Source organism: Lolium perenne, chromosome 7 (genome assembly GCF_019359855.2).
Source record: "Lolium perenne isolate Kyuss_39 chromosome 7, Kyuss_2.0, whole genome shotgun sequence".
Classification (NCBI taxonomy): Eukaryota; Viridiplantae; Streptophyta; class Magnoliopsida; order Poales; family Poaceae; genus Lolium; species Lolium perenne.
Window position 1 is genome coordinate 70,755,203 of NC_067250.2, and position 11,580 is coordinate 70,766,782.

Genomic DNA, 11,580 nt, shown 5'->3' on the forward strand with positions numbered 1-11,580 from the left:
ACTACGTATTCCCTCTATGTGTAATGTAGTTGATCCTGAGATCAAGTGTTGTAACGAGACTGGATCATGTGATCCTTTTTATGTAAGACTATTATGGTGTTGTAATGAATGATGTGCTGTGATATGAACTTATTATGTCTCGCAAAAACAATCTTCCTGGGATTGCGATGTATGACATAATAGGTATCTGGACTTAAAAATCCGGGTGTTGACACCTTGGCCATTTGACATATTTCAAACAAATTCGACATAAAATTTAACAAGTTTGGCGAACAAGAGTCAGAAAATTGCTGAAACAAAATCGGCGAAAATCAGTACAACGTTTAACAAGTGCTGAAACAAATGAAGCACACAATTTCACAAGTTTTGAAACAAATTAAGACAGACTAGTTGGCGTCGGCATTGGCGTTGCCTCAGAGCGTCCATATGTGCTCCACCAGATCATCTTGAAGTTGTTGATGCATTGTAGAGTCTCGAATCTCCTGGCGCATAGCAATGAAGGCGGCCCATGATGTCGGCGCCTGGTGATTAGGCTGTGCAAGAGGACCCTCTCTCTCATATGGTGCTTCTTGCTCAGCCAGAGGAACCGGATGTTTTCGCTCATTTTCAATAATCATATTGTGTAAGCACACACAACAGTTCATCACCTCCCACATCTGATCTTTGGACCAAGTCATAGTGGGGAACTGGACGACAGCAAATCTCTGCTGGAGGACACCAAATGCACGCTCGACGTCTTTTCGGCAAGCTTCTTGTTTCTTGACAAACTCGGAAAGTTTGGGGTGCTAGGTTTCGAGATAGTCTTCACAAATGTTGCCCACTTTGGATAGATACTGTCTGCAAGGTAGTATCCTTTGTTGTAGTGCCGGCCATTGATCACATAGTTCACCGGGGGAGTATGACCCTCAAAAAGCTTGGAAAAGATCGGAGAGCAGTTTAGAACGTTGATGTCGTTGTTGGATCCAGGCATACCAAAGAAAGAGTGCCAAATCCAGAGATCATGGGTAGGCACTGCTTCAAGTATCACAGTGCAGCCTTTTTTGAGACCCTTGTACATTCCTTGCCACGCAAACGGACAGTTCTTCCATTTCCAATGCATGCAGTCAATGCTTCCAAGCATCCCTGGAAAACCCCTAGCTTCATTTGTTGCAAGGATCCTCTGAGTGTCTTTGATAGTGGGTGATCTCAAGTAAAAGTCCCCGAACACTGCTATGACGGCCCTGCAGAACCGGTAGAAACAATCAAGGGCGGCGGACTCCGCCATCCGAAGATAGTCATCTGCACCATCACCGGGAGCTCCATGCGCCAGCATCCTCATAGCCACTATGCACTTCTGCACTGACGAAAATCCAACCAAGCCAGTGCAATCCGCCTTGCATCTGAAGTAGGGGTCAAAGTCTCGGATGGCATACACAATTTGCAGAAATAGCTTTCTGCTCATCCTGAAACGACGCCTGAAAACAGTCTCACCGTGCAATGGATTGTCGGCGAAGTAGTCGGCGTACAACATGCAGTAGCCCTCCATTCGTTGTCTCGGCTTGCACTTCCGGCGACCTGGTGCCGACCCACCACGTCGACCAGTTGCCACCCCGACGTACATGCTTGATAAGCAACCGAGGATCATCATGTGCTCCTCGTCTTGGGCGGCGACTGCCATCTCTTCTCTCATAAGCTCGACGGACATCTGCTCCTCCTCTTCGTCCGAGTCCATGACCGGCGAGGCAAATGGACGCAAATGGACGAACACCTGACGGGCGTAGTCAAGGCAAGCCGAGCCGCGAACGACGAGGAGTAGGCCGTCGTCGGAAAACAGGCAGGCAGAGGAGCAGCCAGATAGGCCGTCGTCGAAAGACGGCGGAATATAGGCAGGTGGGGAAGGAGGGACGGCGGAATCTGGGCAACAAGCCGGCGGGGTGGTGCCGGCGGCGAGAGAGATACGAGGGGTGGGGGGATTTTGAGCGAGGTGGCGGTGGGGTTCATGTGTCGAGTCGCCGACAGATCGGACCCTTCCCCGCTTTTCACTCGTCCGGACCCCGCGATAGCTCTCCGAGGGACCGAGGATGACGTGGACTTGCCGAATGGATGAAGGGCCAAATTTGGACGAAATCGAGGAACCGGGGGCGCGACTGAGCGAATTACGCTGGGGCCTCGTCTGGGACCGAGTGGGGATGCTCTTATATCCGCCCTTATGCAGCATCTTTAGTCGCCGACTCTCCATATCATCGTTGCATGAGCGGTGACACTGACAGACTGTCAAACACCTCGTGATGTCTTTTTTACGGAGAAGCTCGAAGACCCCTCGAATAACTACTAAACAATGTCTATTTTAGGAAGAGCAAACAAAGATCATTACGTATAAGCACAATCGACATGATCTTGACAGCCCTTGTGGAAAGAAGGCAGCTAATTAATCCAGCACACTAAACTTCAGGGACGTTGATGACATTTTCTGTGCGGATGTTTTTTTATTGTCTTGGTAATGGCCAGGTTGGGCCCCACGGTGGTATATAAAATGAAAGACGAATGCAAATAGTAACCGATCAAAATCAGATCGGCGCCGTTTTTATTCACCAGAAAAGAAATTGAGTTGGTTTCACATGATCACAGACAGATACTGCTTCCTTGTTTACAGATAAGGATTTCCACCACCATTACTAACATGTAGGTAGTGCGTTCACATATATATATACGGTCCGTTTTCTGTAGCCCAAGCGCCGCCGGCTCAATCTCCCGCTTCGCCTCCTACTCCACAACCACACCGCCGGCCGCCGCTGTCTTCGTCCACAATCACACCTTCACTCCGTCCTGCTGATCCTCGTCCTTTACATGAGTAAGCTGCTGCTCTGTGTCGTCAGCATCTTGGTGGTGCTCCAGGCTGTGCTCACCGGCGAGCACCGGCTGGCCGTCGCTGCTCAGATTGGGGACGAGTTTTTGCATCCAGATCCAATCCGGGGACGGGGCAGTGGCCTCATGCTGAGCCATGTCCACGACGAGCTCATCAGCTCCAGCGTTGCTGCTCCTGCCTTTGCTCGAGAGAAAGACGCCGTCATCGATGGAGAAGAGTTCTCCATTGATGAGTATGCAGGTGACGAAGAAAATGAAGAGGTCGGCGACGGACAACACACACCGGAACCTGACAGATCTGTTGATGAGGAAGAGGTTGTAGAGGGTGAAGACGATTCGTTGCTCAGTCCTCAAGAAGGCGATATTGAATCTAGCAGCAATCCAGAAGAGCATGGAAGCAGCGGCGGGGGCGACGTTGAGTGCCCTGAGTGTGGGAAACACTTCAGGAGCAACAAGTCCATGTTTGGCCACCTCCGGAGCCACCCGGGCCGAGGCTACAAAGGCGCGACCCCGCCACCCATGAAGCCAAAGCGTCGGGCCACACCTTCACAGTCGCCGTCTGTCCACGACCACGACCGCCCTGTGGCCAGGTACAGCCAGCGCGACCCCAATCTGAACGCGTTCGAGATGCTGGTCGCCTACATAATGCTGACGCTCAAGCACCGCGACAGCCGGATCGTGCATGACCAGTCTGTCAAAGTCAAGAGAGAACCTGCAGATGTACCACCTGAAGAGGAAGGTTCAGTAATGAGCAGAGCAGGGGACAGCGCCGCGCTCGGCGACAAAAACGACATTTCAGCTGCTGAGATGGCCCTAGCCGACGCAGAGCTCCGTAGCGGAGACAGCAGTTCAGCTGCAGAGATGGCACGAGACGATCAGCAGGTGCTGCGCAGCGAACAAGTTGTCATAGAGACCCCGGCAAAGAGGGTGAGCATGAAGAGGTCGAAAGAGGCGCACAGGAAGGAGAAGGATGTGAGGAGCGAAGGCAAGTCCAGGCGCCCCTACATCTGCAAGCACTGCCAGGCGGTGTTCCCCACGCACCAGGCGCTGGGCGGACACATGGCTGCCCACAACAAGGACAGGAGGGTCCAGGCCCAGAACGAGCAGGCAGCTGTAGCAGCAGTGGAGGCACACCACCTGGTCAGCCTGAATAGGCAAGGCAGCGAGGAGCAGCGTGGGCAGGGCGGCCTGGCAGCATCCACTAGGGAACTGCTCATGGAGCGCTATACCAGGATGTTCAACCAGGGATGGCAGACCAGGCAGGAGACCGGAGGGTACCGGAGGCAGCACACTGAGAGGGAGGATGGCAACACCCTGCCACCGGTCACTGATGGAGATCAGCTCAGGCTGTTTGGCATTGACCTCAATGTCCAGGCTCCACAACAGGAATAGAAAGAAACACAGATCCTTTCTGTGTTTTAGGAAAGAAATCAGGAATAAATGAAGGCATGCTGCAGCCAAGCAAATTATATTATGTATCTTGAGAGAGAAGATTTTACCTTCGCAACGATGCTATGTACTGTCTCTCCAAAGCTATATATACTTGCTGACAATACCAGAGCAAACTATATCAAGTGAACCCAGGTAAGTTTGGCATGGTTGTAAAGTCAAACATGAGAACTATCCTAAGCTACATATAAGCAAAGTTTTATTTAGCACCCAAAACTTAGTAGGAGTATTATCATCCGAATTAGCGTTTGGTATCAAAGATCTAACAGATAAGTCATGTACACATAAATCGTGCATCAACATAATAGTATTATTTGTGAGTATTAAATTCAAAAGCAAACACATAAACACCATAAAATTCTTATTACAGGACATAACTGATATATACATGGAAACACCAAAAGAAGAAAGCTCTGGACCTGACGCTTCCATTTTTCACGGAAATTTGGTTTGGAAGGTGCTAACATGCTGAATTGACAAGTTTTCTCGTAACATAATGTAATATTCCTCCATGATCATAGTAAGACAGTTCCACCTACAAAATCATGTTTACGTTTAATGAAAAACCCTGAGATTATGCATGCATACTACATGGAGAAATAAAATATAACCAAAATAGTATGAAATCATACAGCTAAACCACTAAATGTGCACATTTCACCAGAAATTGGTCATAGAGAACTCAACAGTGTTCTGTAAATATGTATTCTAAGATATATTATAAATAGGGGAATTTTGAGGATGTTAAATGAATCTCGCAAATATTAAAATTATTTTACTAGCATCCAATTCTCATAAGATATTAGAATTGTATCAAGGATCAAAAGAAAATTCTTGTATTTAAGAAAAAATATGAATAGTATTTTAGACTATTTCAAAGATTTTCCCAAGTTATGTTTATCATCCGATACGGCACAAACAGATGCGGGAAGGGTGGTTTTTAGATGGAAGAAAGTAGATTAATCCTACTGTCAAAACCTCGTATAGAAGAGTTTTTTCAGTACAAGAACAACTACAGAATACCACATATAACTTGGTATTTCCTAGATGCAGAAGCAGCTAACTAGCAAGTCTCCTGAAAGAGAAAATTAGTGTACCGAAAATTAAGGGCTTCTAGGGGATTAGATACTTGGAAACCATATGCCTGTGTTTGTATATATCCAGAAATCATCCGCTACGGCACAAACAGATGCGGGTTCAGATGGAAGAAAGTAGATTAATGCTATTCTCAAAACGTGTAGAAGAGTTTTTTCAGTTAAGAACAACTACAGAATACTAGATATAACTTGGTATTTCCTAGATGCAGAAGCAGCTAACTAGCAAGTGTCCTGAAAGAGAAAATTAGTGTATGGAAAATTAAGGGCTTCTAGGGGATTAAATACTTGGAAACCATATGCCTGTGTTAGTATATCTCCAGAAAAAAGTGCTTTCAAAATATGTAATTTGGTTGCAACATACATACATAAAATATGATAGAAATTTGTGGTTAAAGTTGTGTTTTGGAGATTGCATCAATGTCCAATAGTTTTTTTAAGGAAACAAGAGGGAGCATAATAATACTCCGTAAGTAGATGTTCTAATTACCTCAGTGTCAAAGCGAAGTGTACACATAAACGCTTTTCCTGTGCTTGTGGTAACAACAATGTCCTGGCCAGGTCGCATTTCACGCACACTGCTTGGAAGATGAATCGTGTATTGTTCATGCCCAGTCAGACCAATTGACTCCATATCCTCTCCAGACTTGAAGCACAAAGGAATTATTCCCATCCTGACTAAATTGCTTCGATGGATCCTTTCGAAACTCTTGGCAATTACAGACTTAACTCCCTGCAGTGACATTTCACATTATTCGATGAGTTTGCAGAAGCAAGAAAGTGCAAGACCAGGACTTTTATAACGAACTCCTTACCATCAACATAGTGCCCTTTGCATCCCAGTCTCTGGAACTTCCAGTCCCGTATTCAGAACCCGCCAATACAATTGTGTCTTGCCCATCAGTTTTGTACCGCTATGATTAACACAACGAATAGAAGAAACATAAGTAGCAGAACCGTTCTTTTCCATAAAAAAAAGCAAGTCCAAAAGCATTTATCAGCAAGCGAAATAGCCATTAACTGATTCACGAAAATGAATTACAGTCATTTTCTGCAAGGAAACTAACCATGGCAGCATCGTAGACATAAAGCTTCTCCCCTGTTGGGATGTGAATCGTTTTCAGTCCAGGTTCACCGCCCAAAAGCTTGTTGACAATCCGAATATTGCCGAAGGTTCCCCTCATCATAGCTTCATAGTTCCCACGGCGGCTGCCATACGAATTAAAATCCTTGGGCTTCAACCCATGCTCAACAAAATACTTGGCAGCTGGGCTGTCCTTGTGGATGCTCCCAGCCGGTGAAATGTGATCCGTCGTGACACAGTCGCCGAAGCTCAATAAGCAGTAGGCATCGTTAATACTACGAGGCCCTGGTGGATCCATAGTCATGCCTTTAAAGAAAGGAGGCTCACGGATGTAGGTTGAACTGAGATCCCAGGAGTACACTTCTGCAGTTGGAACTACCAGTTGGTTCCACATGGGATTGCCTTTTGTGATCACCTCATAAGTACTTCTGAACATTTCAAGCAGGACATTGGATTGCACAATCTTTGGTTTCGATCGTCAACAGGAACATTTAGAATCACTGTTGATAAGTTAACACATATAATCTGAAGCACCAATAGTCTAACAGGAGTGCAGGTTTATACCTCTGAAACTTCCTCGCTAGATGGTCAGATGTCCCTAAGGAAAACTGGCCTATCGCCCTTTCCAGTTCCAATCGGCTCCTCTTCAAAATTGATGTCAACCTAAACACAACACGAAACATAAGCATCCATCCCTCGTAGGAAAGAGGATTCACCCTTTCTCTTACTACAGTTTCTGAATGTTTGGCATGATTTAACTATAGGATAACCACTAAGCTTGTCATGGATATTAGATTGGAAGCATTGCTAACATAAATGATCTTAAAAGTATCAATTTATGTCGTTACATTAGATTGAATGCACCACTGTAAACACATTATGGAAATGTTCCCACTTACAGTGCCAGCAAGAGCATACACAATGACTAGAGGAGAAGCGAGATAATTAGCTTGAGTAAATGGATGTATCCGCCCTTCAAAGTTACGGTTTCCAGAAAGAATAGCAGCCGCAGTGATCTCTAATAAACACAGAAATTTGTAGTAATAAGTTTCAACATGATACTCTGTAATAGAATTGACGGAACAGGCAAGGTGGTACCATTTTCTGTAATTGCATCTGCAACGATTTGATCAAGATCAGATGAATTTTCAATACAAGTAGTACATCCATACCCCACTAAACTGAAACCGAGGTCGCTTAAGTATCTCAGCAAACCACTGAAATTATTATAGTTGCATCCATGATATTTATGATAATTTCATGAAACAGCAACAATAAGGGACATATGATGCCTTAAAATACTTCCTAAGATATTTGGTAACAACTCCTGATCCAGGTGCAAGACTTGTTTTAAATCATGGTTTGACCTGCCAAACAAAAGAAGACAGTTAAGTACCCTAGCTAGCCAGCAGAACAGAGAAGGAAAGAAGGAAGATGCACACCTACATTAACTAAAAATGTTGGCTACATTTAAACCAAGTACTGACCTCACGGCCCAACTCGTAAGCTTTCTTAGCAACCAACCCAGAGAAATCATAACTGTGGGGTTTTTTGGTGTTTGTGCAGCTTGTGATAGCAGCTATGACAACAGACCCATGTTTAAGCTTTGCAGTTTTCCCATGAAAATCAAACTTAACAACTCTATCCTGCAAATCTTTTGGGACAGCATAACCCTGAAATAAATAGAACAAATCATCCTTGCTTCTGTCTTCCCAAAAAAACAATTACACTGGTAAAACTAAACACTCAGCATGTTTTATTAACTAAACATAGCACATACGTTAGTCAGCACATGTAACCATCCAGAAAAGGAGCAAAATAATTTTCAAATGTGTAAGGACACACGATTTTTTTAAATTCAATTTTAGAATATATAAAATTTGAGGTCAGAGCGCTGGAGTTAGTGTGCAAAGATAGGAAAAGAGGCACACTTACAACTAACAATCTAACATAAGTGAATCTGATGTACTATGTCAACTACTCAGTTACTTGGGAACAGAACTTCAGTATATCATCTTGTCACCAAGAATCCTTTCAATTCGCATGAATAAACACAGTCACATTATCTGCCGATTTACCATACCTTGAAGCCAATTTTATTTTGCAGACATGCATGCCAGTCTGCCTATATTCTTTCAAGATGACTCGATCATGAGGTCTGCAAGTAGCGCTTGTATTAAAAAAAATCAAGAGAATGAAAGTATACCACAAAGGAACAACATAAATTACCTCTTTGGACCTGAAATACATGGCTCAACATCTCTCAGATCCAGTTCTAAGTACGATGAATATGTCGGTTCTATTATCGGCTAAAATCATAATGGAACAGTCAGTGAACCCTCCTGCATGTTGTTTATCGGCAACAGTGAAGAAAAATATACTTACTTCATTGTAATCCACAAACATTCGCGCAGATATATCTCGATTGTTGATACCTAAATGTTGGAACCATTTAGCATGACTAATTAAGAATGTAATTCTCATTGTAAATTGTTCATCATCAGGACGACATGGATAGCCTAGTTCTAAGATTTTGTACCAAACAGCAGCTGCAAAACATGGTACAGGTATATGTATTGTCGTTCATTTTAACAGAACAGTACTCACTGTTTCATCTTCTCTTCCTGTCATTTTAAGATACTCCAAGGTGATATGGTCAACTGGAAAGAATCCAACAGTTGCTCCATACTCCGGTGCCATATTTGCAATCGTTGCTCTATCAGCCAATGCAAGCTCTTCCATACCTCTGCCTACAATTACATGGTAACAAAGCTAAGTTCTTGACAGCTACTTATTCAGATACACTTTATCGAAAAAACTTATTCAGATACAAATTGACTGTTTGTGACAGGGCAAAGGAAATCTGCCACTGATCTAGAATAAAAAAGTTAATACCATAGAATTCCACGAACTTTCCAACAACACCATGTTTTCGCAACATCTGGGTAACCGTAAGAACTAGATCAGTTGCTGTGACCCCATTCCTTAGTGTTCCATGTAGCTTGAATCCGACAACACCAGGTAACACCATGCTCATGGGCTGCTCACGGAAGCCGGAAGAAGTAAAATAGATTTAAAAAAACGCACTGAGTTTGTGGGGAAAGTTAAGACTATGTCAGGCCCATAAAAGTTTAAGCATGTACCTGACCAAGCATAGCTGCCTCAGCATCAATTCCTCCAACCCCCCAACCAAGAACCCCCAATCCATTGATCATTGTAGTGTGGGAATCAGTCCCCAGAACACTATCGGGATAAAAGAGGCCATTTTTGTTGAAAACAACTCTTCCAAGGTATTCGAGATTTACCTAAATTAGACAACATATGGTAAGATTCAAACAGAAACAATAAATTGAACTGTTGATGTTATTTCCTTTCACCTGATGAACAATACCCGAACCAGGAGGTATGATAAGCATATTGTGAAATGCAGAAGACCCCCATTTAAGAAAGGTGAACCGTTCCTTGTTCCTCTCGAATTGCAGTTCCATATCGGTCTGTAGTGCGTTGTCTGACGTCACCACATTAGCAGTCATCAATTACAAGGTTTGCTGGAACCTAAAAGCAGAAACACAGAACTACTGACAACTGGAAAGAAAATGTGGATGGAAATACTCTGAGGCAATAAATACACTAGAAAAGATTTAATACCATTGGATTGATCTTATCAGGGTCGCCACCTAATTCAGACATTGCACCACGCATGCTAGCAAGGTCAACAAGGACAGGTACGCCGGTAAAATCCTAAACACAGGTATCATTATCAAATCCTAAACTGATGATAGGTGCTTGTACACAAATACCTGAAGAAGCACACGCGAGGGCTTAAACGGAATCTCGACGAGCTGCATGGAGGTCTTCTCCCAGCCCATGATCTTTTCTACATCCTCCTTGGTAATTTGGAACTCGTCACAATTACGCACCGCAGACTCAAGAAGAACACGGATGGTGTATTGCAACTTATCTGGAAAAGGCATTACCAAGCAGTTGGTCAAGTAAGGTCTTAAACCGCTAGGATGAACAAGACATATATGCAACATGGAATTATCTTATTAGTGCACAACAATAACAAAATTACCCACTCTCTTGTACCCCGTAAACTTGCCTCCTAATAAAGATGGGCAGTCCACCCACTTATAAAATGTCTTGTACTTAAGGCTTCCTGATTGCAACTTTGACAACAAGTTTTCCATTAAATATTTACAAGACAATTAAAACTGCGATGTGATTAGTTACCATCACAAAATTCTACTTATTTTTTAATGGGTACGGTTGCTAAAACGAGGCACCAGAAAATAGTAGTACTACCCAGTGTGCCACTGGTATGTAACCAGCCTTGTATTGTTACCGATGGCTTTCTAGTTAATACCTTTTTTTTGCTATGATAGCAGCATAAATTTTACTTCAATTATTAGTTTCGGCTGAACATTTTTTACTGAATACAAAATCATGTCACTGCCCAAGAATGTACATTGGTCCGAGTCTTGCTGAAATTAGTATTTTTAATTTTAGGTGAAATGTTGCTATTTTCAGTTCAGACAAAGGCATCAAAGCATGATTACCTATTCGCTGATCTCCGAGGGTGGGTATGCTGTAGTAGCTGCCGCCGCCTTCGAGGTCCAGGGGGAGACTTCTCAGGGCGAAGCTAAACGTATTGCTGCTGGCAGTAGTGCACAAAATCAGCAAAGAAATGCTTGATTTGATTAATCAAGCAAAAGCTCTTCCCCTAGTCGCCTGATTACTACCTAGATAGATGAAAAATTACAGCACCGAGCCACTATAATTCGATATGCGGTCCAAATTCAAACTGCAGGAATCAGAAAGATGCTGGGGCAGACGAACTTACCCATCGCGGAACCGGTGGAAGAAGAGGGGGGCAATGCGGCGCGCGCGGTCGCGTTCTGGGCATGGCGTTGATGAGGTCTAACTCGACACGTGCTTCCGTAGCCGAGGGAGGAGGGCGGCGGACCTCGTGTCGCCGCGCCGCTTCCCCCATCTGGACGGCGGGACTCGTTGCCACGACGACGGGAAGGAAAGACAGCGGCGGCAGCCTTGAGAGTCGAGACAGGGGACACGGACATGTCCCAGCAAAACGCCGCCAAGGCTGGCTGT

At 44.3% G+C, this 11,580-nt stretch overlaps 1 pseudogene; it reads right to left on the reverse strand.

Annotated features, from left to right (window-relative positions):
• Window positions 1-2,528: 2,528 nt before the first annotated feature.
• On the reverse strand, window positions 2,529-11,174 carry LOC127317140 (putative aconitate hydratase, cytoplasmic; annotated as a pseudogene).
• Window positions 11,175-11,580: the final 406 nt, after the last annotated feature.